Source organism: Onychomys torridus, chromosome 7 (assembly GCF_903995425.1).
Source record: "Onychomys torridus chromosome 7, mOncTor1.1, whole genome shotgun sequence".
Taxonomy (NCBI): Eukaryota; Metazoa; Chordata; class Mammalia; order Rodentia; family Cricetidae; genus Onychomys; species Onychomys torridus.
The window spans coordinates 55,374,647-55,394,191 of NC_050449.1; the positions used below are offsets into that span (position 1 = coordinate 55,374,647).

The window sequence follows — 19,545 nt, forward strand, 5'->3', positions numbered from 1 at the left end:
ACAGGTACCTGTGGAAACCAGAAGAGGGCGTTGAGTTGCAGGTGGTTGTGAGCCACCCAGTGTGGGTGCTGGAAACAAAACTCAGGTCCTGTAGACGAGAAGCAAGTGATCTTCACTTCTGAGCCATCTCTCCAGCTCCATGGTGTTCTTATAAAGAGAGACGACCCCTAAGACACAGTCATCCCAGAGGAGAAACAGCCATGAGACAGCAGAGGTAGAAACAGCAGCCCTGGGACACCAAATGCCACCAGGAGAAAGGGATGCAACCCATTCTTCCCTGCAGCTGTTGCAGAAAGCACAGCCCTTCGGTCACCTTGACCTCAGACTTCCAGCCTCCCAGCTCCCAGAGACTGCTTGTCTAGGACCCAGGCAATAGTACTTAGCTTGTCATACTGCGTGACAGCCGTCTTCAGAAACCAGTGCAGTGCTCTAAGAATCTGCTTCCCGGATGGTATTTGTTGAGACCTTGTCTACCCTGATTTCAGAGGAATGGTGCCAGTACGGATGACAGAGCAGGCAGAACAAAAGGAAGATGACGGGCAGAACCAGAGCAGTGGGCTTGGGCAGTGACAGGCTGATCAGCTGTTGAGGCCCTTGAGCACCAGATGCAAAAGTCAGCAAGCCTGTCTGCATCCCAGGAGCCAGCTCCTAAAAATAGCCCACTGTGATGCAGTGAGCTCATCAAGGGACCATCTTGCCTCTGAACCAGCTCTGAGGGGGCTCTGGTGAAACCTGTACTCCCCACGGTAACAGCCATCCCCTTTGCCCTCCAGGCTGAGCATGTGAGTCTAATTGCAGTATAGACACCAGCACCTGCAGCCCAGGTAGAATTCTGCATCCCCGACTCCTGCTGAGCCCTGGGATGCAGAGCGCTTTTGGCTGGAGCAGCAGGGCAATCAAGTCCTCACTGGACCGAGGCGCCATATGGCTGACCTTTCTGCTCCAAGCCCTCTCCTTTGCTGGGATGATACGCATAATTGAGATCTGCGAACAAAGAAGGTTGCCAGCTCCATGAGACAGGATGGGACTTCAGCGAATGACACCCTGCATGCTGGGCAGGGCAGGGTTCACGCCCTCGCTAGCAGAGCTGGCCCTCAGCCCAGTATCTGAATGAGGAACATGAAAGCCACCAACTCAATTATCTCAAAGGCCTTTTCTGCCTCCTTTTTTTTTTTTTTTCCTCACTACAGGGGCTATGCACCCTGCCGGGGACCTTGTACATTCAAGGCCCCTCTTGGTCTCCCAGCCCTTCATCCTTGCTCCCTAGACCCTCCCCCCACATCTCTGAACCCATGGTTAATGTTTGCCATGCTCCTGTCACATCCCAAGTTCCACTCTACTGAGCAACAGACAAAAATCTGGAAAGCTAATCAGGTGGGGGGAGAGGCCTCCAAATCTCTCTTTACTATGTTGCCATGAAGAAGGCTCCAGTCTGGAGAGACCGCAGCGTGAGGATTTGAATTGGATCCACAGCACTCATGTCAAAACATCCAGGTGGGTGTGGTATAGCACGCTCATGTAATCTAAGCACTGAGAAGGCAGAGACAGGTGGATCCCTGGGACTCTCTGGCCAGCCATCCTAGCCTAATCCATAAACCTCAGGTTCCAGTGAGAGACCCTGCCTCATAAAATAAGGTGAGTGGTTTCTAAGGAATGATAGCCAATGCCAGGTGAGCCGTGGTGTCCATACACACACGTGCTTACACACACAGTGGGGGTGAGAAGTGCAAGAGAGAGCGTGCAGGCCACTGAGAGCAGGAACAATGGGCCCTTTTGTTCACTGCAGAAGCCTCGTCTCCAGACCTGACCCACAGTAGGTGCTCAGTAAATATTTGTGGACTGGATGAAAGACCACATCAGTCACACCACATCTGAACATGCAAGGCAGGAAAGGGAGGAGCAGGGGGCTTCGCAGCCCCTGAAGGAAGGATCAGGTCTCTGCCCAGGCCTCGATAGGATCTCATTCTCGGGCCACCTTGGTCCTATTCTAAGGGGCACCACTGCCCCAGAGACAAGCATGCTGATGCAGCACTCAGAACTGACCCGGAACCAGTGGTGGACTAGTGGGGCTCTCACACTTTCTCAACAGTCTGGGCTAAATATAAAACAGGAGAAATGAAAGGGGTGTGGAAGGTGGAGAGGACACGCAGGAGACTAAGAGGAAGTCAAAGGGAAGCTTCCGGCCACCAGCCTGCTTGGTAATAAGCAGAAGAATCACAGAGGAAATTAAAACTGAGCTTCGTTGAGGGAGCAGGGAGAGAAACGACTCTAATTGGCTCCCTCTGCTCTAGCATCCCAGCCCATGCCCTCCATCTGCACCCAGAGGGGAGGTTATGAGAGGTCCCAGGGCTGATCTTCCAAACCCCTTCCAGGCAGCTGAGATATGCACACATCCACACATGCACACACATGCACATATACACATGCACACTCCCATAAACACATTCATACTCATTCACACACGCTAACACATACACACCAAAGCCTCCACATGCTCACAAATACATATACATATGCACCACACACACACACATACTCCTGAGAAAGGAAAGATATAAGAAATAAAAAATACTTAAGAAGGGGGGTTTTTTTGCTACTGTTTTGCTTTGCTCTGTGTTACTGGCTCCGTATTGTCGGCTTGTTTCGTCCTTTTTTATGTTATTTATTTGGGGACAGCACACACATGACACGATGTGCATGTGGATCCAGGTCAGGACAACTCATGAGAGCCAGTTCTTCCCTTTCCCTGTGTGGTCCTGGAACAGAATCAGATATTTAGGTTCGCCAGCAAGAGCTCTTACCCACAGAGTCATCTCATGGTATTATTGGGGGGCTTGGAGGGATTTGTTTTGACTTGGTTTGAGTTTCGTTTGTTTGTTGTTTTGAGATCGAGTCTCGTGCATCCCAGCCCGGCCTCGAGCTCACGATGCAGCAACCCTTGTCCCCTTTCTGCTCGGCACCTTCCTATGATTCCCCTATAGCTTATCCAACAAAGCCCAAAGGGCTGCATAAAGCGTCTAGAAGCCTCACCCTCCACCCTGACATACCCCCTAGAGGACAGCTGCTCACCCTCCTGCCTGGGTCATGTGACTTTCTCTTCTCAGTCTGACCTCATCAGCCCCGTGCACCTGTTAAGGTGGATTATCTTGGCAAGTCCCTCCTACCTACTCACTTTCCGAGACTCAAGTGTGGGGTCCCCAAGAAGCACCTGCCAAGCGCCTGTGTGTGTGTGTGTGTGTGTGTGTGTGTGTGTGTGTGTCCCTTACACCCTTCCCTCCACTCCTTTGCTTTCTCCTGTTACCCATTCAGTCACATCTCAAAGCAAAGTACCAGGCTCTCCTCTACACCCCAACCAAGACATGCCCCTTCCTGCTCAGGGCTGACAGCTATTCCTACAAAACTTTGGTCACCCTCTGGCTTGTTGTGTGCACTAGTATACCATGGAGAGCTCCAGGCTCGGCGGGGAGGAGGTTCACTGCACTACTTGCCCATTGGCATAACTTTCTAAGACTGCTTCCTGTCTTCTGTCCTCTATATCCCCACCAGGCTCACCCTCTGGGACCAGCTCTGAGGACACACACACCAGTAAGGTGGGAAAATTCACCATGTCAGCTCCAGGAGGAGAGAACTGGCCCCAGCTCCCAATGGATGAATGCTCAAAGCCAAGTTCCCAGCTCCTCCAAGTTCCCATACAGGCAGGCAGCCAGAGGCCCCCAGAGGCAGACCCAGGGAAGGAGCCATCATAGATGATGGAGGAGTAACATGGAGTGAAGTTGGGCAGCAGCCAGAGAGGGAAAGCACTATGCTGAAGAGTATAGAATGTTCTCACGGGGTGGGTTTGCCCAAAAGACAGCGTACGATCAGCCTATGAGGTGACGCCCCAGTGAGCATGTGTGACTCAGAGGACAGCTGTTGGTATTGGTTCTCTCTTTCCACTTCATTTGAGACAAGGTCTCCACATTTTTTTTACGGCTCCAGGCTCCAGGCTGACTGACCTGCCGTCTTCCAGGGAGTCTCCTGTTTGTGTCTCCCATCTCACAGTGAGCACATTGAGACTGCAGAGGTACGCTGCCACATCTGGCTTCGTGTGAGTTCTCGGGGTCTGAATTGGGGTCCTCGTGCTTGCATAGCAAGTGACTTATTCAGTGAGCCGTCTCCCTAGGCCAGCGTTTAATCTTTTTGAGGACTCCTTTCTACGTATTATAGAATAAATTTATTATTCATGTACCCTACTCCCCATGAATGTGGTGGCGGGAGCACGTGGGCCACAAGCTGATGGTGAGAGTCGGGAGGTCAGAGCACACCTGTGACGTCAGTCTCTCTTTCCATTCTTATGTGGCTCTAGGAATCTGACTCAGGTCACCAAGATTTCTCAATGTGAGCATTTGCTCACGGAGCCTTCTCTTGGTCCATGACACCCCCGTCTGTAGTACGATTCCCACTCCCTGGAGTCTTTTTGCCTGGTAAGCTGCTGGCTGGTATTTTTTATTTTATTTTATTATTTTATGTACATGAGTGTTTTGCCTGCATGTATGCCTGTGCACCACATGAGTGCCTGGTGTCCACAGAATCCTAGAGGGCTTCGAATTCCCTGGAACTGGAGGTTCAGAGGGTCATAAGCAAACGTGTGTCCTAGAAACTGAACCCGGGTCCTCTGGGAGAACAGGCGGTGCTTTTAACCACTGAGCCATCGCTCCAGGCCCTCCTGGCAGGTTGTGATATTTGCACTTGCAGGCTGAACTGTGCTGAGAAATGGGAGGAAAAGGAATTTGGCATCCAAAGCAGGTAAGGGGAGCACATCAAAAACCAGAAGGAGAGAAGCCAAAGGGAAGGGAAAGTTGACAGTGTGTAGGGCAGGATGACAGATCCCAGCATGATTCAAAGCCACACAACCAGCCGTATTCACAAGCCTCTCCGAGTGCTTTGAAGAGTCCCCACACATGTGGATCTCTGTGAGCACAAGGCTTTTAGATGTGGAAAGAAAGCAAAGGGCTGATTCAACCCTGGGCCTCATCTGCACCTCAAGAGCCTGAGGACCTTCAGGGCTCAGTGGGAATCTGCACATGAGTGATAGGGGCTTCGGCTGAGAGGTCCAGGACTTTCTAGGCATCCGCTGCTGACAGCAGATCACACTGATGGAGCAAGTACGCAGCATCTCATGAACTTAGAGGAAACCCTTGACGTCTATAAAGTAATCTAGTACATCAAGGCTCCCGGTGTGCGTGTCTACCACGTGATGATGCATTTCTTCTTGCACTTAGCCAAAGACAGCAGCCACCCAGAGTTGAAACTGTCCACAGAGAACACCCAAGTGGAAGCCCACCTGTACCAGAACAGGAGAGACAGGAAAAGGAAGAAACTTTCTGGAGACCACACAGCTTTGGTCAACAGCACAATTCCACATCTTCTGACCCCTGAGGTTCCAGTATTTTCCCCAGAGTATCATAGCCACTGTGAGGGAGGTTGTGGGCAATATGAGTTTAAGGACGTTCCTTCCTAGCATATCCTGAGAGTCAGGAGGGAAGACAATCAGGCCTTGTTTCCTGGGTGACTCCCAGCAAACACATTCCTGAATCTCTGCCACCGTGCTGGAAGCCAGACTCCAGAAGTTATAAATGGGCTTTGTCCGTCTACAAATAAGGGAGCCACAGAATGCTAGGGTCCAGGGAGACAGGCTCTCAGCTGTCTCCCCTGCCAACTTCTGTACAGCCTAGGAATCTGAATTCTCTGCCAGGCACCTTTCAAGTTCTACACATACATAACAAGTGTCTTCAGCAGCTACTCCCACACATGGTAAATATTTTAAAATCTATTTTTTACTTCTCTTATGAGGGAAAAACAATAGGCATTCAATGAACTGCAGTCAACGTTTTGCAAAATATCAAATTTATTCAACTCATCAAAAACCCATTTCTTCAAGAATGGCAGAATGCTGAGGGCTGGGGCATAGCTCAGCGGAGGAGTGCTGAGCCTAGCTTGCAAGAGGTACCTACCTGCTCAAGCCCCAGCATGAGCAGGGTGGAGAGCCAGAGGGGGCTGAATGAGTCCTGGGCATGTTGTATCATTCTCTTTCGTTGTTTTTGTTTATTTGTTGGAGATAAGATCTCAAGTCACCCAGGCTGGCCTTGGACTTGCTATATTGTCAGGGATAACCTTGAAACTCTGATCCTCCTGCCTCCACCTCCCGAGTGCTCAGTTTATAGGCATGCTCTACCATACCTCATTTGTACAGTGCTGGGAATGGAATCCAGGGTTTTGTCCATACTAGGCAAACACTCTATCAACTGAACCACTTCCCCAGTCCCCTCTTTTCTTGTGTGTGTGTGTGTGTGTGTGTGTGTGTGTGTGTGTGTGTGTGTGTTGAAAAACCTATAAAATAATAAAAAGTTACATCTATATCTATTTTAAGCCTGCATCTCAAATTAATGTTTGCTGTGGGATGTCTTTCTGTATGGTGTGAGTATGTGTGGTTCCCATTGGATAATAAATAAAGCTGTATTGGCCTATGGCAGGGCAGGATGGAGCCAGGCAGGAGAGTCCAAGAGAGACAGTGAAGGAAGAAAGGAGAGTGGGGGACACCAACCAGATGTCCAAAGAGCAACATGCAATGGGACACCGGGAAAGCCACAGAACACGTGGCGATACATAGATTAATAGTAATAAATTGAGTTAAGTTATAAGAGCTAGCCAGCAAGAAGCCATAGGCCACACAGTTTGTAATTAATATTAAGCCTCTGAGTGATTATTTTATAAGGGGCTTCCAGACTGCAGAGCCGGGTGGGACTGGAGAAACTTCCAGCTACAACTGTTTGTTTTTCTTTTTTCTTTTTTTTAAAGATTTATTTATCATGTATATATAGTGTTCTGCCTGCATGTATGCACTACAGGCCAGAAGAGGGCACCAGATCTCATTACAGATGGTTGTGAGCCACCACGTGGTTGCTGGGAATTGAACTCAGGGCCTCTGGAAGAGCAGCCAGTGCTCTTAACCACTGATTACAAAAACAAAACAAAACAAAACAAACCCACAAGGGTTGAAGAGATAGTTCAGTGAGTTCAGTGGTCACAAGTCCACTCAGCTATTTGAGAGAACTCAAGTTCAGTACCCAGTATCCACACTGGATGGCTCACAACCACATGTAACTCCAGCTCTAGTGGATATGGTGCCCTCTTCTGGCTTCCTCAGACACTTGCACTCATGTACACATACCTAGACACACAAATGCACATAATTAAAAATAAAATTAGCCAGGAAGTAGTGGCACACACCTTTAATCCCAGAACTCAGGAGGCAGAAGAAAGTGGTTCTCTGTGAGTTCGAGGCCAGCCTAGCCTGCAGGAAAGCCAGGACTACACTGAGAAACTCTGTCCGGAAAAACCAAAATAAATAAATAAAATTATTTGTGATTGTTACGTGAAGCTGGGAGAGATGGCTCAGCAGTTAAGAGCACTTATTACTCGTCAAGGGAATCCAAGTTCAGTTCCCGGTACGGCACCTATGCTGTAGCTCATACTATCTATAATTTTAGTTCCAGGAGAGCTGATGTCCTCTTCTGGCCTCCATGGGCGCCAGGCACTCATGTGGTACACAACATACATGCGGGCAAAACATCCATACACATAAAATAAAACAAAACTTTAAAAAATGCTATCTTAATCATCTAGAGGCCTGTGTTGTATCAAAATTCTCATCCAAAAGACATCAAAATGGAGATTCCAGATGGAGGAGATCAGGTGGTGGGACTCCATCACCATGCAGAGGCGGCAACCCCATCTCACTTACCTTCATCACCAGCACTGCACACATGTGTGCACACCAGAACATACATGCACAGCACCGAGGATGTCCCGAGGGGCTCTGTTTTGACGGCTTGAGGTTGGAGGCCCCCTGCTTCCCTGATGAGGAGAGACAGCCTCATAGCACAGAGCCCTTAGTTGACCTACAGCTGCCACATTCTTTCTGAATCCTCCCCTCTCCCCTATCTCCCTCCAGTTCTCTGAGCTCCTTGAAGACAAGATGAAGGTTAGTCTCCTTCAGCTACATTCCTGAAGAGGAATTCAGTAAATACATGGCAGATGACTTAAAAGTCAAGCTATAGTGTTTTCTCAGCTTCTACCAGAGAGGCTGGTGCACAAGAGATGTGCTCCAGAAAAGGGGAGCAGCCTCTGTGCCCCTCCACTGCTTCCAGCTAAGGCCTCCACTTTCCACCCACCAAGTGGGAGAATACACTTGGCTTTGTAGAGGGAAAGTGAAGAAGAGATGATGGGTGGGCAGTTGTAGGGCACATGGCAGGTGATAAATAAAAGCCCACTATGATGTGGGGGAGGACTGGAGTTCAGATAGTTCAAAAGTTGCCATGTGGGTGCTGGGAATCGAACCTGTGTCCTCTGCAAGAGCAGTCAGTGCTTTTAACTGCTAAGCCATCCCTCTATCCCCCTGAAGATTACCCCTTTGACAGAGCTTAGGCCAAGCTGGGCATTCCAGACAAAGACAATGAAGAGTTGCCAGGGAGGCTTTAACTTAAAATCCAAAGTTGGAGAGCTTTTAATAAGAATGGAGAGAAAAGTGAATCCATGTCTATTAAGCATTTGTATGTGCTGGACTTTCATTAATCCCTGGGTCAATTTGTGAAATAGGTGACTTAGTGTCTATAGAAGAACCATTAGCATAGTCTGTCATCCAGGTTCTTAGGGGCCTAAACTGGTGACATTTCTGGCATTTGGCACAGGAAGGTTATCTGGGCCCTTGGGTACCTGTGTGGTTTCCTCCCATGACATCAAGTTCTGGAAGCTGCTCAAAGCTCACGCTCTTCGGGGCCAATCCCCATGTCTTCATTCCAGGCTGGCCTAGTTCAGCTGGTCTTGGAAGGACTGTTGCCTGGTATTTGGGTAGAGGAGCCTGGAGCCTCTCTCTGTTCTGGCCCATCAGGGGACATGATCTTCTTTTACCTCCAAGCCTCTCATTTCTGATCCCCTAGAGCTCAGCTCTCAGCACTTGACCCTGGTCGACCCTGGCAAGCCCCATTAGAGTAGTAGAGAATGGAGCTCTGAGAGAGGGGTGCTGAGCATGAAGCAAGGGAGACCGGTAGCCTGGGTGCAGCTCCCAGCTGCCCACTTTGTAGTGATGTGACACAGCTTCACCTCACCACCATTCCGTGTCCTACAACATGGGGACACCTTCCCTGGAAGGTTGCTGGGAGGGTCTCTAAGATGACGATGTCTGGCTTGACTTGGTGGCACATGCTTACAATCCCATTACTCAGGAGGCAGAGGCAGAAGTGCGGTCATTGAAGAGTAGAGTGAGGTACACAGCAAGAGATTCTGTTCCCAAAACAGCGTGTCTGAAAGTGCCTGGCCCATCATCGGCACTCAGGGGGTACCAGACCCTGTCTCCCAAAGCCCCATGCTTCCCTCACTGTAACTTTGTCACACTGGGGACCACCCACATGAGCTTAGGAGTTCTCTAGATTCCTTTCCTCTGAAGTCTCCATTCACCTTCCACAGAGAGCAGGCCAGCCGCGCTGGGAAAGCAGGGATGTTCTCATTTGGGCAATGTGTGTGAAGTACTGGACATGGCTGTTCTGAGTGCCAGGGGACAGCAAAGGTTCGTGGGCCTTTGCCCCCCCCCCCCAGAGCATGCCTTCCTGCAGAGAAGTAGCAGGGAGGCTGGGGGTAAGGGTGGGGAGAAACCAAACATGACAGTGGGCAGTGCCACACAGTGAAGGGAAAGAAGAATCAGCCTGTGGGGCTCGGTGAGCGAGCTGAGGTGCTCTGGAGACACACTTTACCCAAAGCTCCTGAGGCCTCAGCTTCAGGGTGACTGGCTGCCTGGGCCCCTCTCTGTTGTCACTCCAGACTGTTGTGTGTTCCTCGTTGTGTGCTCTTTTTCTAAGGAGAAATGCTCAAAGATTGCACAGCTGGACTGTTGAAATGGCTCAGTGGATAAAGACACTCACTGCTAAGCTTGAGGACTGGAGTTCAATCCCCTGACCAATGTTGGAAAGGGAGAAGCAAAGCATCTTCCAAAGTGGCCTCCATGTGCATGCCCTGGAGTTCACCTTCTCTCTCCTGCCTAACAAGTGAAATAGAAACCATGATTTTTAACTATTTAAACTTGGGTTTCACCAAACCTCGATTTGCTCCTAGCAGCCATAAAGGGCCCCTGAGACGGTGACATTGGAACATAGATACAATAAACATGAAGTAAATTCTTCGAACCAAACTATGTGGGATTGTGTTTGTTTGTTTTTACTGTGTGCTCCTTCTCCAAAACGGGGCACTCAAAAATTGCATACACTAGGCCAGAAAGATGGCTTAGCTGGAGAGGACACACAAGTAGAAAGGGAAAACCAACTCCACAAAAGATGTTCTCTGCTCTCCATCCACACCCTCACACCCCTACACACGCATGCCATACATGTACACATACTAACAGTAAATTCTAAAAGAGAAAGTGACCATGATCCAAAAGGCAGCGAAGAGATTCTAAAAGGCCTGGTCTGTCTACTTTGGTAAATTAAAAGGCTCCATTTGAACTGTTCTTTCAGGCCAAGCATCAAAGCCAAGTTGACCCTGGAATTTCAAATCTTGGATGCCTGCACTATGCCAAGGCCGAAGCCAGGCCTGAGAAGCTGCCCTGGGAATGAGATAATAGGGGGGATGAGAAGCTGTGGGAGACATGAGACTCCAGGGGGTGGACGCTGAAGGATGAAGGAGGACAAACAGATAACATGAAGTGCTGATGAGGGTGTAGAGCAACTGGAGTGCTCATTGCCTCTGGGAATGCAAAGGGCACAGGATTGTGGAAAACAGTCCCACTGTTTCTTTTAAAATTAGTCATAGGGCTAGTGAGGTGACCGAGTTTGTACAGGCACCTGCCACCAAGCCTGATGACCTGAGTTCTATCCCCAGAACCCACATGCTAAGAGGAGAGAACAGACTCTCACAGGTTGTCCTCTGACCTCCATTATGCACACCATGGCATGCACACACACACAATCAAGAAAGAAAGAAAGAAAGAAAGAAAGAAAGAAAGAAAGAAAGAAAGAAAGAAAGAAAGAAAGAAAGAAAGAAAGTTAGACAAGTATATAACATATAACTGAGCAGTTGCCATCACTGGTATGTATCCAGAGAATAAACACTTACCCATACACAGAGATACATAGAACTTTTATCTGTAACAGCCAAAAGATGGAAGGAGAGCCAGAAACAGCCCAACCATCCAATCTGAGGGTCTACCTACCCATGAGTGGAGACTGAGAGCATGACAAGATACAAAGGGCTGATATGCCAACATCACGTGTCATGAGCACACACTGAAGAAGAGAAGGCCAACCCAGAACTTACCTGTACACTAGACACAGGAGTTTCCCCACCACGGAAAAGCAGATGGGAAGTGGGGGAGTATTGACTGACAGGGGCACTGGAGGACTTTCTGGGGTGATCAAAATGTCAGATACACATTTAGCAAAACACATTGAGTTGTGTGCTTCAAATGAGTATATTTTTGTATCTATGTCATACCTTGATAAAGTCAATGGGAAAAAAATCACACCAAGCTGAGGTATGAGTGTGTACTTATCATCCCAACTCCTGCAGAGGCTGAGGTAACTGACTTGAAAGTGGATGTGGTGTCACTCTTGCATTCAGGAGGCTGATGCAGGAGAATTACCACAAGTTTAAGGGCAGCCTAGGCTATAGAGTAAAACTCTCATCAGGCAGTGGTGGCACATGCCTTTAATCCCAGCACTCTCGAGGCAGAGGCAGGCATATCTCTAAGTTAGAGGCTAGCCTGGTCTATAGAGTGAGTTCTAGGACAGCCAGGGCTACATAAAGAAACCCTGTCTTGTAAAACTAAACAAAAATGAAAACAAAAAAAACCTATCTCATAAAAACTAGCAGATTAGTACAATGAATGTATATAAAGATGATGAACCCATGAGTTTAAGAGCAGCCTTGGCAGTATACAGGAACCCTCTCCAAAAAAGAAACAAGACCCAGAGATGGGTATGGTTGTGCCAAGGTCAAGGTCACATACATGGTGAATTAGGACTATTGGCAATGAGTACTTGTTCATTGTTGGAATAAGTGGTGGTTTAGGGGTTGGTTTTATTGTGGGATGGGTCCCATTGTATCCCAGTTGGCCTCAGAATTGCTGTGTAGCAGAGGATAACCTTGAACTCATGATTCTTCTGCGTCCCAAGTCCTGGAATTACAGATGTGCATTACCATGCCTGGTTTATGAGGTGCTGAGGATCAAATCCAGGGCTTCTTGTATGCCAAGCAAGCATTCTACCAACTAAGTCACATCCCCAGCCAGATGATGAGTGATTGACTAGCTAGCTGAAGCTCCTGGAGTTCTTGCCCAAAGCCCTTTGGTTAGCAGGTGTCTTGGCTCTGGGCCCCAGCAGTTCTGCTGACATTGGATTACAGACACCTACTCTAAGGCCTTAGACCATTAGAAGACATGGCCAAGACCACACAGTGACCTACCTGCCTGGACAGCTGCTGCCAATGTGAGACGACAAGCTTCTTCCCTCTTCCCCACACATCCTCCTTCAGGCAAAGGGCAGCTGGGAGGCCCTCACTGAATCCTCAGTGTCCAGGGCTCAGCCGGGCACTCCCCACAGGCAGAGGAAATGAGAGGAGGAGTCACCCAGATTCTGTGAGCTGTGGGCTCACCAGCACCAGGGGTTGCTCCCCCGCCCTGGGCAAAGCACACTTTGGCATGGGGAATAGATGGAAGAACAGCCCTGGTTTTGCTCAGAAAGATCTAGTTTCCCCTAGAAGCTTTTTCCAGCCTAGCTAGCCAGGAGAGATTAAGATCTCAGAGAGCAACATGACTGCTGGAAAAGGTGACTCGTCGATCCCCAGGTGCTTGTCTCCCTGAGGAAGGCAGTTTGTTTGAGATCTGACTCCAGCCTGCAGGATGAAACTGTGCCAGGTCCCACTGGAGCTGACAGGAGGACAGAGGAGAGGGAGAAGGCCTCTTATGTAGCTAGAGGCAAAGGAGCCTCAGGCCGAATCCAGGAGGACGTCAGTCTGTGGCTCAGGCTCCTCTTGATGATGGCAGGTCCTCTTGGGGGATGCTCCTGGCCTAGATGATGCCTTGGTTCTACAGAACCAGTCTGTCCTGAGAGGAATCCAGTTGGGTAGGCTAGGACCAGATGGGAGGAGAGGGCAGAAAGAAGAGGAAAGAAAAGCCAGGTATATGCAAGCTGGCAGGGCATTGAAAGCCAAGTGCGAAAACCTAACTGACAATGTTTTACATAGTGAACCCCTCCCGCTGATGCAGGAAACACAATAACGTCTCAGCAGTTACAGTGACCTTAAAAAAGGAGGGTCAAGGAAAAAGATCCAGGCCCCATGTTCGGTTCAACTCTAGTAAAGAGATAATGGAAAGTCACAGGGTAATGAATGAAAACTAGGTAGAGGCTGGTGGCTAAAGGCAAAGCAGATACTTCTATTTTTCAGGATATTGTGCCTTAAAGGGCCTTGGGCTCCCCCAGAGCAGGAAATGAGGGGCCAGCCACTCCCATCTGACCTTTAGTGGCTGAGTCCACATAGGCACCCTAAAGATGTCAAGACCACCCTAAAGATGTCAAGTGGCAATATGTCTCTGCTTCTCAGAAGCTCCCAGTGTCATGAGCAGGTAAGACAAGCATAAAAAAGAAGAAAGAGGAGAAAGGGGCTTGGGGAAGAATAGAAAAGGCAGATAAAAGGAGAGGGGAGCGTGAAAACTGAGCTCTCTGAAGAGGACTGGGGTTGGGGGTAGGAGGGCAGCTGGCTCAGCTTGTAAAGTCAGGCCTGGCAACCTGAGTTCAGTCCCTTCCTTGTAAGAGAGAACCAACCTCGCAGGGCTGTCCTCTGACCTCTGTATGCACACCTATGTGCACACATAAGAATAATACATAGAAGGGATACAGAGGTCTGTAAAGACCTCATAACAGAATAAAGTGTGCAGCCTTCTCAAACCTGAAGTGCTGTGGGATATCTTTCTGTATGCTGTGCATATGTGTTGCTCTGATTGGTTGATAAATAAAGCTGTATTGGCCAATGGCAAGGCAGCTTAGAGGCAGGTGGGAAATCCAAGCAGAGATACAGAGAGAAGAAAGGAGAAGAGGGGGTACACCAGCTGCTGCCATGGAAGGAGCAGCAAGATGCCAGTAGACCGGTAATGTCATGGCCGTGCGGCAACTTGTAGATTAGTAGAAATGGGTTAAGTTATAAGAGCTAGCTAGCAAGAAGCCTGCCATAGGCCATGCAACTGGTAATTAATATAAGCCTCTGAATGATTATTTTATAAGCGGTTATGGACCAGGGGGCCAAGTGGGACCAGAGAAACCATCAGACTATAGAAGAGAGTGCCCTCCCAGGCCCCTTCCTCTGTGTCCAGCTCAGTCTGGAACTCTAAGGCTCATGCCATCCAGCCCCTCGTACCCAGGACCTCTTGGTACCACTCAAACCCCTGAGCTTCCCTCAGCCAGTTGGCCTTGAGCTCCAACCTGCCAGATGTCACCTGCCAGCTTTCCCTCCCATCCCATCCATCCCCAGGTTCTCCAGCCTGAGAGGCTAAGAAAGAGAAATAGAACCTGATGGGACACAATGTGTCCTAGAGGCTCAATGAACTCCCTGCATCAGAGATGAGTTGGAGAGACAGCACCCGGCTTCCTGACCAGTGGCAGTTTCTGTGACTCCCTGGAGCAGCTTCCTGCCGGGTGTCCCTAGCCTACTTTAAGTACCCACCCTGTTCTTCTACTTCCAGAGAATGCCCTAGAGATAGGCATGGCACAGAGCCTGGGGAAGCCAGCTAAGAGCCCTACAGTGTCACACCAAAAGAACACGGAGATCACAGTGTGGCTTTGCCAGGCTCTGTCCTCCCAACTCCAGCAACACATGCACAAACAGGTCTCAAAGACACCACACACCCCCACCCCGGGTCTGATTGCCCAGGCACTGGGCAGGCAGCCACTCCCTGGCTTGCCCCCAGGGAAATGCCTAATCTGGCCTCCAGACTGAGCTCTGTAAACAACCAGCAGGTGTATTTACTGAGAGTCCTTGACCTTCCAAAAGGAGGGACAGGACCATAGTCAGCTCTTTGAGTGCAGCTGGCAGTGTCCACATACAAAGTGACTCGCCCAGTAAACCGGTCCAGTGCGTTGAATTACCACAGCTGCTCCAGTGCAGACCTGAGATCCTGATGCCGAGCTCAGGGTCACCACCCAAACCCAGGAGCTTGACCTCCCAACTGAATCCTGCCACAGTCACCACATGACCCAGGAAAAGTCCCCCGACCTCGTGGTCTCTTCCTAGTGAACTAAGGTCCTTCAAGCATAGATGGAATCAATGGTGCATGCCTCCTCCTGTCCAAGCATGGAGCATGGACCTCAGGTGTGTCCCACAGAAGCCTCCTGCTAGCATGCTCCCCACAGGACCAGTCTTCCCTGACTTCAGACGTCTCCAGGAGCCTGCTTTGTGGGTAGTGTTTACATGGGAACAACACGTTGCGTCTGTTTCCGAATTTCAGTGTGAATTTCTCTTTTAAACCACATTTTACCTCGTGTGTGCACATGCGTGTGCCTTAGCACACATGTGGAAATTAGAGGACAACTTGTGAGAGTCAGCTCTCTCTTCCTACCATGTAGGTCCTGGGAATCAAACCGCAGGTCCTCAGGCTTGGTGGAAAGTGTTCTAACCTGCTCAGCTGTCAGTCCCCGTGTAACATTGTAACAAACAAAACAAAACAGTGTGAGGAGGATGGAAGCCAACTCGCAGAATGAATTAAGCTGTTCTCTGAAATACATGAAAGTCAGGGAAGGAAGGCAATGGGGCCCTGTGGCCATTGCTGCACTGAGTGGCAGAGTCCCACCATAGAGTGACTGCTTATTAATGTCCCCGTTAGTCCTGGTGAGATCTGGAAGCAAAGCTATAAGCTTTTTACAGCTCAACATGGTTGTGTGTGGCGTCTATAAACATGCTGGTATATTTTATTAGGTTTTAGGAAATTGGTTAAGAGACTTGAGCAGACAAGCTACAATATAATTTTTCCTCTTTAAAAAATAATGAAAAAGTGGGGAATGGTGACTAATGCCTGTGATTCCAGAACTGTGCAGGTAGAGACAGGAGGATCAGAAGTTCAAGGTCACCCTCAGCTACATAGTGAGTTTGGAGGCCAGTCTGGAATATATGAAAGTCTGTATCAAATAAAATTTTCCTCGCTGAAACAAACCAAGCCAAAATGTTTAAGATAAAAATTTTAAATATGAAAATAAAGAGCTGTGGATATAATGGTTCAGTAAGTAATGGACCTGAGTCCAGGTCCCCAGCACCAAAGCAAAAGCCAAGGAGGGCTGCCTGCAGCTGTTAGCCTGGCACTAGGGGGACAGAGACATTCTGCACTTGCTAGCCAACCAGCCTAGCTGCACTGCTGAGCTCTGGGCCCAGTGAGAGTCTATTCCAAAAACTCAGTAGGGGAGGATGCCAGATGTTAACCTCTGCTTCCACAAAATATCTTTGTCCCTTGTTGACGCTCATTCTGACTCCCAACCCCCTAGTCCGCAGCAACCAACAAACTCACTTCCATCTCAGGGGACTAGTGTCTTCTAAGAGTTTAAGAAGTAGAATTATATAGAATGTGCCTGGTTTTATCACCTTCGACATGCATCCACCAGGGCAGTCCAGACAAACGAGGGAGCCTGTCTTAAAATACAGGAGGGGCTGAAGAGATGGCTCAGTGGCTAAGAGCACTGGTTGCACCTCCAGAGAGAGAACCTGGGTTCGATTCCCAACACCCACATGGTGGTTCACAACCATCTGTAACTCCACTTCCAGAAGATGCCCTCTTCTGGCCTCTGTGGGCACCAAACACACAGGTGGGGCACAGACATTCATGCAGACAAAACATCTAAACACATAAAATAAATTTGTTTAAAAAAGTGAAATTTCACTGGGTGGCGGTGGTGATGCACGCCTTTAATCCCAGGACTCGGGAGGCAGAGGCAGGCAGATCTCTGTGAGTTGGAGGGCAGCCTGGGCTACAGAGTGAGTTCCAGGAAAGGTGCAAAGCTACACAGAGAAACCCTGTCTCGAAAAACAAAAACAAACAACAACAACAAAAAACAAAAAAATGAAATTTCAAAAGAAGAAATAGACAGCTCCTGAAGAACAATTACACAAGGTTGACCTCTGGCCCCTCCACAGGCAGATTCTACATGTGTGCATACATGAACACACACACACACACACACACACACACACACACACACACACACACACACCGTCAGGAGAGAGGAGGTTAAAACACTTATCCAAAGTCACAAATCAAGACAGAGGAAAGAGCAGTACCCAGAATGCCTACCATGACTGAACCTTCTGGAGAGCCTCTCTTGAAGAGAAATTCCCTGCCCAGCCTCATCCAGGCTGAGCCTGTCTCCCAAGAGCCCCATCCCTCCTCAGGGAAGTAGCAGCTCTCTGCTGGTGCCACAGCGCCCCCTGCTGCCCATCCCATTCTCTCGGCTGCATCAGTTTGTACTGCCTACCTAGTCCAAGAGACTCCAGAACTCTTTCTCACTGAACCCTTTACCCTCTTGAAATCCCTCCTGGAGCATGGGAAAAGTCAGGGGTGAAATGTGGCTATCTCTGGGCTTCTAGTCTATGACAAAAAGGACCAAACACCCCCCGCCATATTTCCTCCCTCCTGTCACATTGAAGGAAAAGAGAACTCTGGATACTGTGTAAGAGACTGCAAGGCCACCCACCACCTCCTCCAGTTCTTACCCTTCAGACCTGAGTAAACTGAGTCTTAGGTGCCTCATCTGCAAATCGGAGATATAAATGCCTGTCTTTCCACAGAAGGGGATAGGTTGGACACTGTGTGTCTAGTACCCAGCATCTGGCAGGTAACAGGCATCTGTCTGACTAGTCCTGAGTACAGACTCCCCTGCTTCCTGAGCCATAGCTTCCTGTTCTCCAGGTGCTAAACAGACACCTGCTCGAGGCAGGCATTGGCTTTCCCCTGCTTTCCTCCACTCAGTTATCACAGGATGATCCAAGGCATAACAGAAAAACCGAGGCCCAAGGGCACTGAGCATTTTGCCCCAAGTCATACAGCTGGCAAAACCCACTGACAAGATTTCATTCAACCCAGGCAGCCTGGCTTTAATGGCTAGGCTCACAACCACCATGCTGTGGCATCTTCCACTGCACAGCAGAAACCATGGTGTCTCGATACTGTCAAATGTGTGGAGTCCGTGCAGTGATGGGCAGGTGACAGAGGGAATTCCGAGCACTGAGGAGTTTACTACAGGGTCTTGCTTGGATCCAGCCCCACAGGCATCAAACAGAAGGCACAGGCTGAGGCAAATCTCAATACAGCAGTTACGGCGATTTGTTGGACCAGCTGTCCTCAGGAGAAATGTGCACCCAGAAAGGCTGACATCTCCCAATGTCACAGGATCTCAGAGGGAAAAAATGTCAGGCTGGGCCTGCTGTGTAATGAATACATGAGTCGGGTATCCACGCAGGCCAGGCACAGTGCCAAGTCACCTTACCCTACCTATAGCTGCCATTACACCCCTTGCACCCGAGGAAGCAAGACCTCTTGGGTGACTTTCCCAAGGCCTCCCAGTTTGAGTGAAGATTCAAACCCAGGCAGCTGGAATCACAGCCCAATGCTGCATACACCAAAGCCACGCTCAGCTCCTCTTCCCGGATCCTCACTCTCCTTTCAGTTCCACTTGGGTGGTCCTCCTGGGTGCTCTCCCTGGAGACGTCACAAAGCTGGATGAAGAAAGTGAACCCCACCTCTTTTCCATCCTTCAGAAAGAGCAGAGGATGCCTGGATAAAGAAGAAACCCGGCCTGATCCGAAAGATGAGTGCCATGTCGCTGCTGCCCCCTGCTGCCCAAAAGGAGTACTCCACAGACTCTGCCATATTGAGTACCAGAGGCCACCTGTGAAAAAGGCTCAGGTTGTCCTTGAGTTTATTTATTTCTATCATTAATCGACAAATAATAATAGCATATATTTGCGGGGTACCATGTGAGATGTGATAACTGTATAGAATGTAGGGTAAGTGGAGATAACTTACCCATTGCCCTCATCCTTATTTTCCGCGGTGAAAATGTTTAGTTCTCACATTTAGACAATTTTGAAGTATACAGCATGTTAGTATTAACTCCGGCCTCCTTGCCATGCAACACACCTCAGGAATCTCATTCTTTCTTCCGGAATGAGACCTTTTGATCCATATAGCCCCAACTCCACCCACTCCATGTCTGGTAAATACCATTCTAAACTGTTTGCTTGCAAGTTCAATTTTGAAGCCAGGTATGTTGACATCTGCCTGTAAGCCAAGCACTGGGGAGTCAGAGGCTGGAGGATCACCATGAGCTTGAATACAACCTGGTCTACTTAGCAAGTTGCTTGCTAGCTAAGGCTACACAGAAGACCTTGTCTCTCCCACCCCCATCACCACCAAAAATACATGTGCTCAGGTTTGCTGTTGCTGTTATTCAATGGCTTGCTGATAGGAAGCCAAGGTCTCAG

At 49.1% G+C, this 19,545-nt stretch overlaps 1 pseudogene; it reads left to right on the plus strand.

Annotated features, from left to right (window-relative positions):
- The window catches only part of LOC118587595, a 54,816-nt pseudogene extending 35,860 nt beyond the window's left edge, over positions 1 to 18,956 (plus strand).
- Positions 18,957 to 19,545: the final 589 nt, after the last annotated feature.